This window comes from Misgurnus anguillicaudatus, chromosome 13, assembly GCF_027580225.2.
Source record: "Misgurnus anguillicaudatus chromosome 13, ASM2758022v2, whole genome shotgun sequence".
Lineage (NCBI taxonomy): Eukaryota > Metazoa > Chordata > Actinopteri > Cypriniformes > Cobitidae > Misgurnus > Misgurnus anguillicaudatus.
The window spans coordinates 24,119,606-24,137,500 of NC_073349.2; the positions used below are offsets into that span (position 1 = coordinate 24,119,606).

The following is a 17,895-nucleotide window of genomic DNA, read 5'->3' on the forward strand; positions in this document are numbered from 1 at the left end:
GCATGTTTTCACCAAAATGTTTAATTTTATGATACCTCGACATTTGCCACAGTCCTCACAGGTCAAATATCGCCTCAAAATGAAAGAGAATTATAATTTGCATAAAGATAATGAAAGCTATTTTAGGAACTCAAATACATAAGATATTTTGCATTGTGACAAAACTACACCAATCCAGTTCTTTTTAACCTATTATTTTAAGATACAAAATAAATCTCAAAATTATAACGTTAATTTTAATGTGTTACCCCCAACACTGTATACAACAGATTAAAATGTTATACTTTTTGGGGTACAATATTATACCCTAAAGACCTATTCTATATCTTAAAACAATACTCTAGTCAAATTACCCCAATATGTACTTACCCTCAAGCAATCCAAGATACATATGTCCATAATCTTTCACACTGACACATTTGGAGTTATTTTAGTAAATGTTTTTGCTTTTCCAAGCTTATAATGGGAAAAAAACAGAGATCATTCAACAACTTCTGACTTTGAAGCCCCAAAAAGTGAATCCATCCCTTACAGAACTATTCCACATGGCTCCAAAGGGTTAATAAAGGTCTTTTCCGGGTAATCGATGCGAAATTGTAGGAACAATGTCCATATTTTAAACTTTATAAACTATAATAACTAGGGATGCACCGTTAGGATTTTTTTGGCTGATACCGATTTAAACAGACAACTTGTGGCCGATGCCGATACCGACATTAAACACGTATACAATACTATACAGTTGGTCTATTAGCTAGTTTATTTCTGCATCAAATTATTTTTACTGAACATGGATTGGATCTAATTAACATTCAACTGACCAACATAATAAGAGAGGCACAAATTAAGCTAAAACAAATATAATAAGACAGCATGACAACCTTCAAAGGTGGTTTTTGCTATTCAGCATTTATTTTATTAACAACTAATTTTTTACATATTATGGATTTCTTTATGCAGTTAATTAATGAACAATCGGTATCGGCCTTTCTCGTGCTATTGCCGATATGCCGATGGTTTCAAATTCATCAAAAATCGGCTGATAAATATCTGCGGCCGATACATCGGTGCATCACTAATAATAACTAGCTTCCGATACAGATGCCATCTTGAACTCACGCAATTCACGAGAGTCACTGCGCAACTAAAAAGATTATCTAAAACGAAGAACACAACTTAATTGTGATTATTAATTTTAATTTTTACATTCAAACCTCAAATTCAAACTCAACCCTTTTTGTGCACCTCATTTACAAGCTAAACTGCCAGCAGCTAAAGTATCCTAAAAAAGATGCTTGATAAAGTAACAGGCTTGTGCTTCCTTTTCAATCAGATAGAGTGATTGCATTGAGGGGCTACTGTTACGTGCGTGCATACAGTCCAGTAAAAAAAAAAGATGCAGCACAGGCATGCAGAAGGTCCCAGATCCAAAGGGCAAACCAAGGAGAAGTGTGCCGCCTGGCAGAGCTAATAAGCGCCCACCCTGGCCAAAGACTTTTGAAAGGCTCATTTAACCCTGCTTCAGCCTCCAGAGAACGGCAATTTGATTTGCTTGCTGGGTAATGTACTAGACGAGCCCTTAATGAAATTTGTGGGCGAACGTCAGAAAAAAAACAGGGAGAAATGGAAAGGCGGCATGCGACAAGCCAACGGAAATTGCTATTTTGCACCCAAACTCCCGGAGGAGAATAGGGGTATTCAATTTAGGTGACCGGGGGCATCGAAAAGAGCCTGCGATGAAGGTCTAACAAAAGGCAGCGCTCTTGGCATTTATCTGGACAGGCAGGAGGAGTTTGTTAGCGTCTCTATTATAAAACGAATAGTGGACATAACCGCTAGGCCCTGATTGAATCACCTCCATTGGTGACTCATCGTCTGACCCGCTTTCATTGTTAAGGTGTGGGTCCCATCAGCTCCTTCAGCACGCTGTGTACTTTATAACCTGCTTTTCACACAGACAGACAGAAAGAGAGATCTGTAAAAAAGAAAGAAGATAAAACGAGATTGAAGAAGGAAATGCCGGAAACTCAGGAGAAAAAGTTGAACGTGTGACTGTCGGGAACATTTAGAGACTGCAGAAAGGTACAGACAAATGGAAGATGACAGATAGTCAGAAAAAAGAGGAAGACAGAGAAAGAGATGGAAGCGGAAGAGATGGAGGGAGACAGACCGAGATAAAAAAGAAAGAAAGAAAGAATAGCATTCAATAATTCTGTCACCAATAATAATATGTTGTGTCAAACTTTGTATGTTAGATAGTTACTTCATAAAAAATATAGTTGACAAGATACACTTCACATGTTGTTTTTCAAAATGCAATGCTTGTGGCAGGACATTCACCCCTGGATGTGACACCATTTTCCAATGTCCATTTTCTTAAAAAAAAAAAAAAAATCCAGATAATTTACTCACCACCATGTCATCCAAATTATTGATGTCTTTCTTTTTTCAGTCGAGAAGAAATTATGTTTTTTAAGGAAAACATTCCAGGATTTTTCTCATTTTAATGGACTTTAATGGACCCCAACACTTAACAGTTTTAATGCAGTTTACATTGCAGATTCAAAGGACTCTAAATGATCCCAAACGAGGCATAAGGGTCTTATCTACTGAAACGATTGTCATTTTTGTCAAGAAAAATATGCACTTTTAAACCACAACTTCTCGTCTATGTGACGCGCCAGCGCAAAATCACGCAATACGTCATCACGTCAAGAGGTCACGGAGGACGTATGCAAAACTATGCCCCAGTGTTTACAAGTATGGAGAAAGACGACCATTCCGACGTTGTTGTACGTCGAATGATACCAATTAATGTCTTTGTGGCAGTTTATTGATTAAAATGGTCCGCAAATGTGCGTTTCATATATGTAACACGTGACCTTTCCACAACATTACGCAATTACGTGAGGTCACGCTGGCGCGTCACAGAACCGGAGACAGACGAGAAGTTGTGGTTTAAAAGTGCATATTTTTCTTGTCAAAAATGACAATCGTTTCGATAGACAAGACCCCCATGCCTCATCTGGGATCGTTTAGAGTCCATTGAAACAGCAATTTTAAACTGCATTAAATCTGTTACGTGTTGGTGTCCCTTAAAGTCCATTAAAATGAGAAAAATCCTGGAATGTTTTCCTCAAAAAAAACATAATTTCTTCTCGACTGAACAAAGAAAGACATCAACATTTTGGATGACATGGTGGTGAGTAAATTATCTGGATTCTTTTTAAGAAAATTGACTAATCCATTAATGTCAAAAAATGCATTAAAAAGTTCCTTTCATGTCACACTAAAGCAATAAAGTCATGTGGGTTTGGAATGATGCGAGGGTAAGAAAATGAATTTCATTCCTAAATAAACAACTTCAAACCAAGAATGAAAAGCCCAGAATGAATTTCACATTGCACTAATAGCTTTCCAGTTTTTTGTTTAACGTGTGCATATGTGCATGTGTTTGCATGAGCACACATGGAGCTCACGCTGCTGTATGTAGTAGATGAGAGAAGACTGGGGCGCGACCTTCACCAAGACAAGGTCACAGTCCACAGCACAGCTGGTATGGGAGAAAGACATTTGCCTCTGGAATTAATGGTATGAATCAAGGTCATGTGTGCACTCATTGTACTGCTTACACAATGCAAAAAAAATCTCTCTCAAAAAAATGCAGGCCCTAATGTGCAGGTTCATGACAGACCCACATAAATGACAGACCCACTATGCTAGTGCTACTGTGTGAAAATAGCTGCTAATTTCACCTAGGGTTTATATAAAGAGGTATATGCTTTATATCATTTACAGTTATACTGTAAGCGTCATGCCCTCGAGAGTTTTGAGGCAAGAATTTATGCAGTGTACTGTAAATAATTTTTAGCCTTGCTTCATGTAGTCATTTGTACTGTAAAAGCATAAAAATGTATTTAATGCCACCAAAGTCAATTATATAAATATATCGTTTCTATTGCCAACAAGTCCATTTTAGACCATTTCTAAATTATTTTTTTTAATTATTTTTTGTTTTGTTTTTAAATTTTATAGATTTTATTAGTAAGCAAATAATATTTGTAAAATGTATTCTTGGTGAATATAATTTTTTTTTTATCCCATTTTCTAAATTATAAGAAGTGACAAATGTCATTGCTTTACAAGTTCAAGACGTCATTCAATCTAAAAATATCACGTGACATTAAACAAATCTGCATTTTTGTGATGCGACTTAATGTTGCGCAGCGCTGCGCAGACAAAACGACGGATGACATCACTTACCATGAGCAGTGGTGGACAGTAACGAAGTAAATGTAATTCGTTACTGTACTTAAGTAGTTTTTTCGCGTATCTGTACTTTACTCAAGTACTTTTATTTTGGGAGACTTTTACTTTTACTTTACTACATTTTAGTCAAATATCTTACTTTTTACTCCGCTACATTTAAAAAATCAGTCGTTCCTTATTATTTATCAGTGGATAAAAAACGTAACTGGGCAAACTAAAGCTGCACAAAAAAACTAAGATGCACACGTGATGCGTCAAACCACCAATCAGGGTACAGCATGCGCTTGAACTTGTTTTGGTTGCCGCGCTGTTTCACGTAAGCTAGTGCAGCAGCCAGCCAATGCATCGTTTGGAGAATGAAACTGTATTAAAAAACAACGGAGGAGATAACTGACCCGTCACAACAACAATGGCCTTATTTACGCGAGTTTTTTTAAGTCCTTGAATAAAAGAACGAGTCCTTCGTGTCTTTTATCTGCCTGCCTTGAAACTGTGCTATTTCGTTTTAAAAGAATACTCTTTCAAATCTAAGGAAACGCGTAGAGGTAAGGCATTTTTATTCTGGTTATATTTTTAAATGAGCAATCTTAACAGTAGCTTGCAGAAAACTGTTAATTGTGTTGCTAAAATATATACGACGTTATCATGAATGAACTTTAAGCTATGCAGGCTGAAGCTATTTTTAGCCGTATAGTTCCCTTTCAGTCGGTCACTACGACGTCACGTCGTGACCGACGAATTGGGAACTCGCTTAGAGAGACCAATCTGCTTCGAATACTACTAAAACGCCAATGAACTTGGCATTGAGATATTTGCATAATGCTGGCGCCGCCCCGCCAGGTGCGTATATAAGCCCCAGGTGCAAATATAGAAATCAGCTTTTTATCGCTTCGAAAGCCGGCAGTATCTGCTACTGAGAAGCTACTTTCTGCTCTTCTGGGGACGGTTGCTGAAGTTGATTGACAAGCAGTACTGACACAGCGGACGCTCGCAGTATTCCACTGCTCTGCATATTTTTTGTTTTGAGTTTAGTGTGTGCGTTGCCTCTCCCTGTGCACATCATCAGCTGAGCACCAAAAGAGTGATTTCCCTAAAAGAGTGATACGTGAGAGCTCTGTGTCTTTTTAAAGACAGCCACTCTCACGTATATTCGGAGATCAGCGTCCTTTTCAGGATAGCTTTTCCTCCGTGCGATCTTGGGTGCGAGAAGTACAGGGATTCCAGTGACGGTCACGAACGCTGTCTTTGTGCTTGCGCATCGAGCACTCCGAGGCTGCGCTCGTGGAGAGCTTTTGTTCTCTCTGTGAGAGCATAACTCTCTTGGATTGCGGAGCCGACTGTCCTTTCTATGGGAACGACGTCCGCGCCTTTGCAGTGCTGAACGCCGCCATGGTGCGGCTGTCAAGCGCTCGCAGGACGCTCTTCGCATCACTACGCTGAGTAGGACGGAGGATGCGTCCTTCACCTACCGGCCTTCTCATCCTCAGCCGGTTGAGGCTCCGGTGGAGACTGCAGAGTCGTGTTCTGCGATTTCTGCCGAATCCATTGGACCTCCTTCTGGTCCCGTCACTTCTGCAGCATCAGAGGGGTGTCCGTTTTTTCCCTCCGAGGCGGAGTCATCCCGGAGATGGCGGCCGTGCCCGCTCGAGCGGCGGAAACGGTAGAGTTGGAGGGGTTAACCCCTCTCCGCCCGAACCGTTCCGCCCACATGATTGGTACTTCGGAGCTGCCCGGGCCTCTATGGTCCTCACCTCCTGTGCCTGCCTTTCCCAACGGCACGAAGAGCTGACGTGATTTGCGGCCGTCTCGGCTGTTCAGCTTTCACCCCTCACCTCCCTCACCAACGGAGCCGCTAAGGGGGGGATCCCTTCAGTGGAGCGGGGGGTTGCGATGCAGCTGCGTTCCTGGAGGGACCACCCAACCCTTCCCTCCCGTGTTTGTATAGACAGTCGTCCGGTTACGGGCGCTGCCCATCAGGCATGCGGAGACGCGGCTTCAGCCCTGCACGCAATAACGTTACTGCAGGTTCACCAAGCAAAGGCTTTAGAGATTTACAAGGGAAGCCGCGACCTTCAGTCGTGCGATGTCCACCACAGTGTTCAAGATCGCCACCTTTGGCTATGTCTGGCTTACATGACGGACGCAGACGAGAACAACTTCTTGAATGCTCCTGTCTCACAGACCGGCCTCTTCGGCGAGCCCGTGGAGTCGTACAGCTCCGCTGCGCAGACTGAGGCGATCTCCTAGGTCATGCCCCGGCGAAAGAGAGCTGCCCTTGGTCCACCACGCCGGCTCCTCAGTCTGCCTCTCGCCGTCGGCGTCCTGCGGCGGCCACCTCTGTTCCCCTCCTCGGACCCCATTTCGGCAGCGCATGGGAACCGGTCGTCAGCAGCTCGCCCCGCCCGCTTAGCCGCTTCCCGTGAAAATCGGGAGTTTATGTGGCCAGTAACGGGCGACCTGGATTGGCAGAGGATCACTCTTCAGGAGACGGTGATTCGCTCCTTCCTCCGGTAGAGGGTCGGGTGGAAAATTCTTGGTTTGCATCTGTTCCACCGGCTTTCCAGCCGGTACCCACTTAACCACACATAAGAGTGCATTCCTCTTCCCTCTCCAGGTCTCCAGAGGATCGAGAGAGCCGTGAGCGGGCACACCAGCTCACCCTACCTCTCCTCTATCGCCAGCGGGTGTTTTTCCGGAGTCTGTGCTCTCCGCGCAGGAGACCAGACGACCGTCACCCTCAGCGGGCTCAGGTCAGTGTCACACACACACATACTGTAGATGTTTATGCTGTCACAGCAGACACACCGGCAGTTTCACCTGTCTCGCTTCGCTGCCCCACCGCGGGTACTTCGGTAGTGTCGTTAATTCTCCTCGTACGGTCCCTGGATGCTTTGCTTCAGTTCCCAGCCCGTCTCATTGAGTTTTACGCACTGTCCGCCTCGGTTACGAAATACAATTACCGGCACTCCCCCAAATTCTACGGGCATTCGTTTCACTATAGTGAAAGCGTCCGATGCACATGTACTGCGTGCAAAAGTTGATGTCCTGCTGGCGAAGGACATTTCGAGCCGGTCCCTCTTACCGAGAATGATGATAAGGTTTTTCCAGCCTTATCTCATATTACCCAAAATACGCGGTGGGTTACGACCGATTTATTTACGCATCGGCTCTACAAATGTGATCCTTTAGGATGATACGCCGAGGCTCGTATTTCAATATTCAGATCGGTTTGCAGCCTTAGACCTGTAGACGTGTACTTTATGTGTCCATCTCCCCTCGCCTTAGACCGTTTTTCGCTCTGCGTTTGTGGGGTGGGCATATTAATACTAAGTACACCATTCGAGCTGTCTCTCTCTCCCCGTGTCTCCAGGAAAGTGCTAGTCACGGCATTAAAGTCTCCGAGAGAGAGAGCGTTGTTCGCATTCTGCTTATATTTATGTCAACTATAATGGCTCGTTCTTGGCAGACGTGCGCGAACACAGAGATTTAATGCTTCAGCATCTCGCTCGTTTTAGTCATCAGGTCAGCTGGGAAAAGAGCAACTTTGCCCCGTGCAGAGGATCCTTTTCTCAGTATGGAAATAGACTCGGTCGATTTATTGGCGTGTTTTACAAGAGTGCGCAACCAGTCAGTTCTGACTTGCCTCGGTTTAATTCGAGGGAAGTACGCGGTCCCTCTGAAACAATTTCAGAAGCTCATGGAAATATGACAGCATGCTGCGGCTGTGACACTGCTCGAGCTGCTTCATATGAGACCGCTTCAGCATTCGTTTTACGATCGAGTCTCGAGGAGAGCGTGGCGCAACGGCATACACTGTGTAACCATTACACCTGCGTGTCATTTCAATTTTACCCCGTGGCAGACCCAGCATTTCTTATAGCAAGATATGCCCCTGAGTCGGGTCTCCTGGCATTCTGTGGCACATACGATGCCCCCAGCACGGGATGAGCAGCCACGTATGACGGGCTTGCAGTCTCAGGGGTGTGCATAGCACCCCAACTGCCGCGAGCGGTGCGCTGTATATCTCGGACTTGTACGCTCCGCTATGGAGATGCGAGGGAAGGATGTATTAGCCGACACCGACGTCATTGCGACTGTTGCGTTATTTACCGTTAAGGCGGTTTTTGCGCTCTCGTCACCTGTCGCATCTCGCTCGTCATCTCCTCCTTTGGAGTCAGAAGCATCTGAGGTCCCTTCGTGCCATTTACATCCCGGGTACGCTCAATACAGCGGCAGACGCGCTTTCCCGAGCTGCGCGCACCGGCGAATGGCGACTCCACCCCCAGACGGTTCAGCTAATTTGGAAGAAGTTCGGTCGTGCGCAGATATATCTATTTGCGTCACCGGACGATACCCACTGTCGCCTGTTTTATTCACTAACCGAGGGCAGCCTCGGCGTGGATGCGTTGGCACACAGCTGGCCGCGGGGGACGCGCAAATATGCATTCACTCCAGTGAGCTTAATCGCATAGACACTGTGCAAAGTCAGGCAGGACGAGGAGAGCCTTTTATTAGTCGCCCCGTACTGGACGACCAGGAATTGGTTTTCAGAGTTAATGCTCCTCGCGACAGCCCCTGCCTGGCGAATTCCCCGGAGGAAGGACTTTTTTTCTCAAGGAAGGGGCACATTATGGCACCCGCGCCCCGACCTGTGGGATTTCCATGTATGGTCGTTGAGTGCGCGCAAGGTTTAGGTGATTTATCGCAAGCGGTATCTAACACCATCGACGCGGTTCGAGCACCGTCCACAAGACGGGCTTACGCGCTTAAATGAAACCCTTTTCGTCACCTGGTGCTCTTCGCAACGCGAGGACCCCAGAGAATGCTTAACATTGTGCTTTTATATATCTTCAACATAGGTTAGATGGTAGGCTGTCACCCTCCACCATTAAAGTTGATATCGCCGCTATTCTGCTCATCACTCACTTATTAACGGCAGATCAGTTGGTCAGCATGATTTGGTTATTAGATTTTAAGAGGCGCTCGCAGGCTAAACCCCTCGCGCCCTCCCTCTTTCCTCCTGAGACCTGTCCATGGTGCTGAAGCCCTACTACAGGTTCCGCGTTCGAGCCTTTGCAGTCTGCGAGTCTGAAGTTTTTGTCAATGAAAACTCTGACCCTGCTAGCATTGGTCTCCGTGAAGAGAGTAAGGAATTTACATGCATTCTCTGTTGACATTTCGTGCCTTCAGTTTGGTCCTGCTGTCTCTCTGAGACCCAGACCAGGCTACGTGCCCAAAGTTCCCACCACTCCCTTCAGAGATAAGGTGGTGAGCTTGCAAGCGCTGCCCCCGGAGGAGGGCAGACCCAACCATGGCTTTATTATGCCCCGCACGAGCGTTACGCATCTACGTGGATCGCACACAAAGCCTCAGGACCTCAGACCAGCTCTTTGTTTGTTATGGTGGTCAGCAGAGAGGGAAAGCTGTCACTAAGCAGAGGATGTCTCATTGGATAGTTGATACTATCGCCCTTGCTTATAATCTGCAGGGCATTCCTTGTCCATTTAATTGAGAGTTCACTCTACTAGAAGTGTTGCCTCATTTTGGGCATTCGCTCGTGGTTCATCGCTAACAGACATCTGCAGAGCTGCTGGTTGGGCGACACCTAATACGTTCACTAGATTTTACAGTGTTCGTGTCGAGCCTGTCTCCTCTCGTGTTCTTTCCTCGTTAGGGGAAGCACAGAGAACAGGCTCGCAGGTCGGCTTGCAGCCTCCGACTGCTGCTCCAAACTGAGCTCAGTATGGAAGGCCATCGAGGCAAAAACGCGTAATAATTTGTTTTGCCTTCCTCCGCTGCCTTGGCAGCCTGATGTTGCGGAGCATCCGCTGCCAGCCTCTCACTAGCTGCACCCTCGCGAACCTGTGTTTGGCTCGGGCATCCACATTGCGACCCACCGGGTTCCTTTGTGAGTATTTTCCGTGGGGTTAATCCTACTAGCCCACGTTTCCCTCAGCAGAGCACTGCTTTGCTTACACAGCCACGGCTGTCATTTATACCTCAACTACGGTTGACTTTCGCCCACCAATAGCCCTTAACGGGGCGGTGGCTTCCGCAGCGTTCCTAGACCGCTCAGATAGGGCGCTTCCCAGTCGCTGGCACTACTGTTGGGTTAAAGGAACATCTAGTGCCCGGCCTTCTGCCTTAAAACCTAATTCTCCTTATCCTTAAGTGGAACCGGAGGGCTTTACGCAGACACTGGAAGAGGTCAGCCCTCAGTGGCGTTTTGGTAGGGATTCCCAATTCGTCGGTCACGACGTGACGTCGTAGTGACCGACTGAAAGGAAACGTCTCGGTTACGTATGTAACCCTCGTTCCCTGAAGGAGGGAACGGAGACGTCACGTCCCGTCGCCACAGGGCTGCTCCCTGCTGTTTATCGGCCGGTCACACTTTCCGGCTTTCTCAGCGAAAAAGAAGCTGATTTCTATATTTGCACCTGGGGCTTATATACGCACCTGGCGGGGCGGCGCCAGCATTATGCAAATATCTCAATGCCAAGTTCATTGGCGTTTTAGTAGTATTCGAAGCAGATTGGTCTCTCTAAGCGAGTTCCCAATTCGTCGGTCACGACGTGACGTCTCCGTTCCCTCCTTCAGGGAACGAGGGTTACATACGTAACCGAGACGTTAGTTTCACTTAAGTTCATTGTATTTGAAGCTCAGTGCTCTGTTATTTTGAAATGACAATTAATCACTATCAACACTGTTGTAAAATATAAATGACATTTTGACTAGCCATGCAGTGTATGATGCTTAAACAGGCAGGTGGATTGGAGTGCTCCCTATTAACTGAGATTGTTATTAATATTTTCAAAAGTTTTGCTTCCAAAATATATAAATACATTTAATTATGTATTACAATATACATATGACATGCTAAACCACATGAAACGTTTCTGAAATTGGCTTGTTTTATTTGTCAAAGAAAGGGAGACTGATTTCTAGATAACATTATGTATTTAATGTTTTGAAAACTATTGTGAACCTGTGCTTAAGTCAAGTTTTTGTTACACTTAAACTGATAAATTATTTAACAAATAAATCTTGAAATGAGACTTACTGCTTTCAAATCCTATTTCATTTGATGCTAAAGGAATTTTTTTGTTTTTAAGGTTTTAGGCTTATGATAATTTTAATAGACATCAGTGTCTGATTTATTAAAGAGTAACTAAACCCTTAACCAACTTTTTTTTAGTTAATGATCTGTAAGAATGATGCTTTATTAGTGCTGTTCATTGATTTTAGTAAGTTTTTTGACATTTGGATATAAAGTGTTTCAATTCTTCAATATATGGTGTAAAAACGCCCTCTTCAGGTTGAACGGTGGCTACTGCAGTTGAATTTTCCTATTGGATGTTGGGTCCAAAAAGTAACTCATGACGTAAGCAGGTTCAAGCTCACCACACACTTGGTACGAGCTTAGTTTGTCCCCTTTATCTCCGTTGGGATCTGCCCACTTTTCTTGCATTTTTCAAATATTGCCAGTGGGTGGAGTCAGGCTCTGACCAGGGGTTTAGTTACGCTTTAATGTCCTTTTATTAATTGATTGGTTAGCCAAGAGAGTTATTTCACATAATTTGAGTTTTGTGACAAAAATGATACGGCCATAATAAAATCACAGTACTTTTGTACTTAAGTACATTTTGAGGCAGATACTTTTGTACTTTTACTCAAGTAAAAATTTTAAGCAAGTACTTCTACTTTTACTTGAGTAATATTTTACCCTGGGTATTTTTACTTTTACTCAAGTACACGATTTGTGTAATTCGTCCACCACTGACCATGAGAGATTATTGGTCTACCTGATTTGGAGAGCATTGAGATTGCTAGAGTTCAGGTACACAAAAGCTTTACCAAACATTAGTCAAGCTATGAACACACCTTACGCAAGTGATACAGAAAAATAATATTCAGTTGAACCAAAACGAATTATTAAAGAGCAGCTATTGTCTGATTCACATTTTTATATTACCTTTGGTGTGTAAGTGTGTATTAATACATGTTAATGATATGCAAACGGTACATACCCTAAGGTAAACGATGACGCGAGTTATCGTCTCCAACGTAAATCTCTTTTCTTGGACTACAACAAACACACAGATTGTAAGCAACAGTTTACTTCCTGGGATTGGTGATGTAGTAAAGACAGACATTATCATAATTCCTCACGCTGGACTCACAGCCTGTAAGTTAACTCCTGTTAATAACCGAATCTTTTAAACATGGTAAGAAGCAAGGCAAATTTGGAGCTACAAAATTGTACGGTTTGTGGAAAATAATAACCATGCAAACACACCCTAATGGCAACTTGAAGGTCCGACGTATGGAAATAATTCTACATGTTTGTTGTTATTTTCCTGAACTGGCGCATGTCTGTGATGTAAACGTGTACGCGACGAGAGCCATCATGAGCAGACTTTCGCGTTTTTACCCTTTAGACGGGGATGCGACGGTAGATCGTTTTTAAGATTTCCACTCTGGAAGGTGGTTTCACTTTTTTTACGTTTTTAAGCCCCCAAAACGCTGTTGCCGTGTAAATCAAAGGCACATCCGATAAAATATTCTTACGTTTTTCACCCTCGAGCGTTCTCGTGTAAACAGACCCTAAATCAAACACTTTTAGTCACAATGTTTCTTACAGAGAAAAAACTGTTTATTTATTTTAAAATAAATCCATACTCTGCTGTGAAAACACTTTCTTTGTAAGATTTTGATTTTTTTCCCGAAAAATTTAAAGGTAAACAAATAACTATTAACTACACTTAACTATTCATTTTTAGAGATTAAGTAGAAGTTTTCAAGGCCAGTCAAATTACACTTTTAAACGGGACATATGTAGACCATGAGCATGTGTGAAAATCAGCAAAAATTGGACTTCTGAACATGGTACTACATTCCTTTACTAAGAGACATTATAGATGCTCAGCAAAACACTCTCATACATGCCAAAACTAAAACTTCAGTATTATCATATAATGCTCATGACATTGAAGATGTTTTTATGCCTGTAGAGAGAACGAGAGAGAGAAAGACAGAGAGAGGGAGAGAAAGAAAGAAAGGCACAACTAAAGCAACAATAATGGGAATCACTTCTGAAATGAAAACGCAGGCACAGGCAATATAACCAGTCTGCAGTGTTTATACTTTCATCCATTTCACAGCAATTTTTAGCTGCCTTTCCTCACTTTTCTATTGGATATCTTGCCTATATACTAGACTTTGGTTAGATGTCAAGGTGATAGTGTTGAATTGTTCGGCAGTATCCAGACACCATTCTGAGGAACCAAACATCCATTAACCATTCAGCTCTGTGGGGAATCGCTGATGTCTTTGAACGCATGTGCTGTGTACCATCAACACGACTGAATAAACAAGGCCGCGTCCTTCTCGCGAAGACAAACACCGACCAATCAGATTCATTCGGGGTTAAAATTAAACTACAAGTGGACCGTGCATACAAGAGTATAAGACAAAAATGCATTCATTTTGAGAATCATCAGCCAAGCAAAAATATGATGTGTGAGGAATTTAAGAGAAAGTGATAGACTGAAACAGCAGAGTAAAAACATTCATGTGTAAACTAACACACCAGGGCCGTGCACAGACATTTTGAGGGGCAGTGGCTCAAACCAAAAAGGGGGCACAATTTATAATGTTTTAACAAAAAATTATAAATATGATGTATTACAGATTAGTATCAAATAAGAGAAGTTATAATGGAAAATATAATTAATAACAAGAATTTAAGGGTGACAAAACTGCTTAATATTCTATGTGATTTACGTGCTGAAGCTTTGAATTCGTGTTTGCAATGTTGAACTGCCTTTGCAGCCTCCCTTTCAACTCTGTTTTTTGTGAAAACATAGTTTTTTTATTTTTTGTCTTTTTTAGCAAATTTGGTGTGACTTATATTAGATCTCATCGGGTACATTACTTTGATTAGACAAGCACTGTTATTCTAAGAATGTGCATATTTTGTTGTTACTTACTTGCTAAGTTATTAGCACTTTTAGAGACCGAGAGCAAATCATTACCGACAGAAATACAAAAACATAGGCTACGGAAGCCGAGAGGTCATCCATATTTTTATTTTTGCTTGCTTGTTTTCTTGTGATCACGACTAATTTTCTCATGATCTCGAGATAGCAAAGGCTGTCTTCTCGTTATCCTGACATGATAAACCAAAGGCAATAATATTTTGTTTATTTTAAAGTGGACTGCTGATGGATACGAGTTTGGGTCTTTGCCGTTACCACACGTGTAGCTAATTGCCGATAAACCTAATAAATAAATAAAGTTGGATGTTTGATGCTCGTGAATTTAGGGAACATCTCTAAAGTAATAATGTACACGTTTCTATATTTAATAGTATTTAACAGTTTATTTTAAATTAATATCAAAAATTTTAAAGAGTGAATTATAGTTGACAACAACATGAACACTTTACAGTTGGTTTTGTGACTGATTGTTGACTTTAAGTCATTCAATTCAAATGCATGTTAAAGTAGAAACTTATATATTAGTTACTTTAAAGACGGTCCCTTGAGCGAATTCCTGATCAAAGTAAAATCTCATTTGTTCATCCATGCTAATTTAGCAAAATATGATTTTGCTGTCTACAAACAAAATACATACTATTGAGTACACGTAAGCTTTAATCACATTACAAGAATACAACTTTTGTTATGTCGAGATCACGAGAAAACAACTGTTGGTATCTTGAGATAACGAGAAAATTAAGTCGTGATCACGAGAACACAAGCAAGCAAAAATAAATATAGTACATGAACTCTCTCGGCTTCAAACTACCAATTTACTTATTCAGCAGCTCAACAACTGAGGAAATGTAATGAATCTATCTGTCAATACAACAAACTGTCGTCTCCGCCAAGAGTGGATACAGATTGTGAGAGATGCTGCGGAGCGGGAAATCACGAAGTGGATTTCTGACTAGAAACAGTGGATCTTTAGACGAGCGGTAACAGAATTTGACCGGGGCTGGCGGTTGGTCAGAGGGGCACCTCAGCCGATTAGGGCAGAGGGGCAGTGGCTCTAGCCACCGGGCCATCCCCCTGTGCACGGCCCTGTAACACACTAACACGCTATTACAGTGCCACATATTCACATGCATGCATACTTACAGTATATGACACATTTTAGCCTACAAAAAAACAACTATTACAATAGACAGAAAGAAATGGTAGGAAAGTGTAAAATGGATAGAGGTGAAAAATTTGTTGACACTGAGCGATACAAAAATGCAGGACATTTGTGGAAAGGTTGTCCAAATTAAATCCTTAGGAGCACATATTACTAATGATAAATACATTTTTTATATATTTACGATAGGAAATGTACAAAATATCTTCATGGAACATGATCTTTACAGTTTTCAATATTTTACTATGTTCTTACTATGACAAATTAATACATACTTATCTTTTTTCAATGCGTACCCTTAATCTTTGTACAGCGTGTCGTGAATGTGTTAGCATTTAGCCTAGCCCCATTCATTCCTTAGGATCCAAACAGTGATGAATTTGCAGCACTTTGACCTTGGCGCCCGGTAACATCATCACTCCTGACTACTCCCCCTTTCGCTTAAACTTCCGCCAATATTACTGCGCATATTATTACTTACTCATTTTTTATCTGCTTAAAAAATCGCCATGTTTTATTTTGTGCCACCACACCTACTCATGTAACCCCTCATGTAACAGTCTTCAAATAATGTAAACATGGAAGTGTTTGGTGGCTTCCAAATTCATTCCTGTCTGGACCCCAAGGAATGAATGGGGCCAGGCCAAATGCCAACACATTCAGCATGCGCTGTACAAAGATTAAGTGCATGAATTGAAAAAGATAAGTATGCATTAATTTGTCTAAGTTGAGGTAAGACCATAGTAAAATATTGAAAACGGTGGTGTTTTCCTTTAATATCCTAATGATTTTTGGCATAAAAGGAAAATCTATAATTTTTACATATAAAATGTATTTTAGGCTTTTGCTATAAATATACCCGTGCAACTTAAGACTGGTTTTGTGGTCCAGGTTCACATATATAGTAATAGTGTTGATGCTCTTATCAAGCACCATTAATGAGTGAAAGCAGAGTAAATGAAATAAGCATTAAACAGGAAAGACATAAAGAAAGCTGAGATATGATCATGCCAACCCTATCTCACGGCGAATTCGTAATAATTCAAACGATTTAACCAAGTGGCTAAATCGTATGAAATACGAGCTGGCTCGTACGAAATCGTACGATTAGTTCATCGCATTTAACACAGCCCTGTGTTGCAGGGATTTCGTGCTAATTAATACGAATAGATTAAATCGTACTATACCATACGATTTTGTTCATCGCATTCAAGAAGCGTGACCCGTAGCCAGAAAAAAAAACTCTGGGTCTGCATCTGAAAATCTGCGTGTGTCACAGGCAGGCAAGATAACTAGAAACGCTGGGGAATTCAGGTGCTGTAAATCCGGTGGACAGGACTCATCTCGTTATAGATCAAGATAATTTATAAAGATCTTTAAACGAAGGATTGCAATATCATATAGTTGACATGGTAAGCAAGTTAGTTAATCTTTTTAATTAAAAAAAAGGAAAAACGAAATAAAACTAATAGCATACATTATTGTTGTTGCGGTGTGTCACGTGACAATCATGACCCGTCGCCATGGACACAAGGGGTCAGATAAATATTTTTAACTTACGCGTGAAAGGCTTGATTTTAAATATATATATATTTTCTAAGTACACAACAACAGCCCTAGTTTAGTAAAAAAAATATTGAAACTATAAATAAATATTCTGCATCCATTTTAGGTGTGCTACTGTGGGTGGCTCCGGCACACTCGTGGCTACGCCCCTGCCGTGACCCAAATCTCGTTCGCACATCATCGCGATATTTATCATCTGTTTACAAACGTCGCCACATCTCAGTGAGTATACCATAAAGTGTCTGTTTGTTCGATATTAAATTCATTATATGTTCTTTTTTAATCCAGATCGGCTTCTAAATGTTCTCTGAGTTGTATTGGTCATCTATATTACATTCTTTCTAAAAGCTAGTCACGTTATGTTTATCATACCGTGACAGATCCTCGATCATTTTATTATATTCATATTTTTGGAATTAACAGTTAACTACCAATGTACTTCTACTGTGGTATTTTGTGTATTTGTGTGTATTTTGTTGTATTTAGTACACAAATCGTAGGCCTACCATGTTTTTACCGCAGTTAGTCTACTTCTACTGTGGTATTTTGTAGTACAGTAACAGCAAACCTTATGCTTTTACCACAGGTGTTCAGCCCTTTCATACATAGTTAAAAACAGTAACACCAACAACATGCTTTTAATACATTTGATGTACAATTCAGAAATGTTTAGACATTCAGATCTTTCTTTTTTGGTCAGTTTTATTCTATTGCCGTTTTATTTATTTATTTATCTTATTATATAGTCTTATGATAGTGGGCGGATCTTAGGGTTTGTTGTAAATAGTTATACACATACAATGTTTAGCAAATAAAGAATTAAAAAATATCCAAAAATTGTAATTCACAATTTTTTTGTCTTGCAGTTTCTTCACATACATCTCATACTCCTCCATCTAC

General features: G+C 41.8%; 1 long non-coding RNA gene across 1 annotated transcript in view; it reads left to right on the forward strand.

Moving 5' to 3' along the window:
• Positions 1 to 17,006: 17,006 nt before the first annotated feature.
• The window catches only part of LOC141369394 (uncharacterized), a 1,414-nt gene continuing 525 nt past the window's right edge, over positions 17,007 to 17,895 (forward strand). Inside the window, exons 1-2 of the long non-coding RNA XR_012373071.1 lie at positions 17,007 to 17,217; positions 17,862 to 17,895. The exon at positions 17,862 to 17,895 is cut by the window's right edge and continues 525 nt beyond it. This is a non-coding gene — a long non-coding RNA (uncharacterized lncRNA). The remainder of the gene's footprint in view (positions 17,218 to 17,861) is intronic.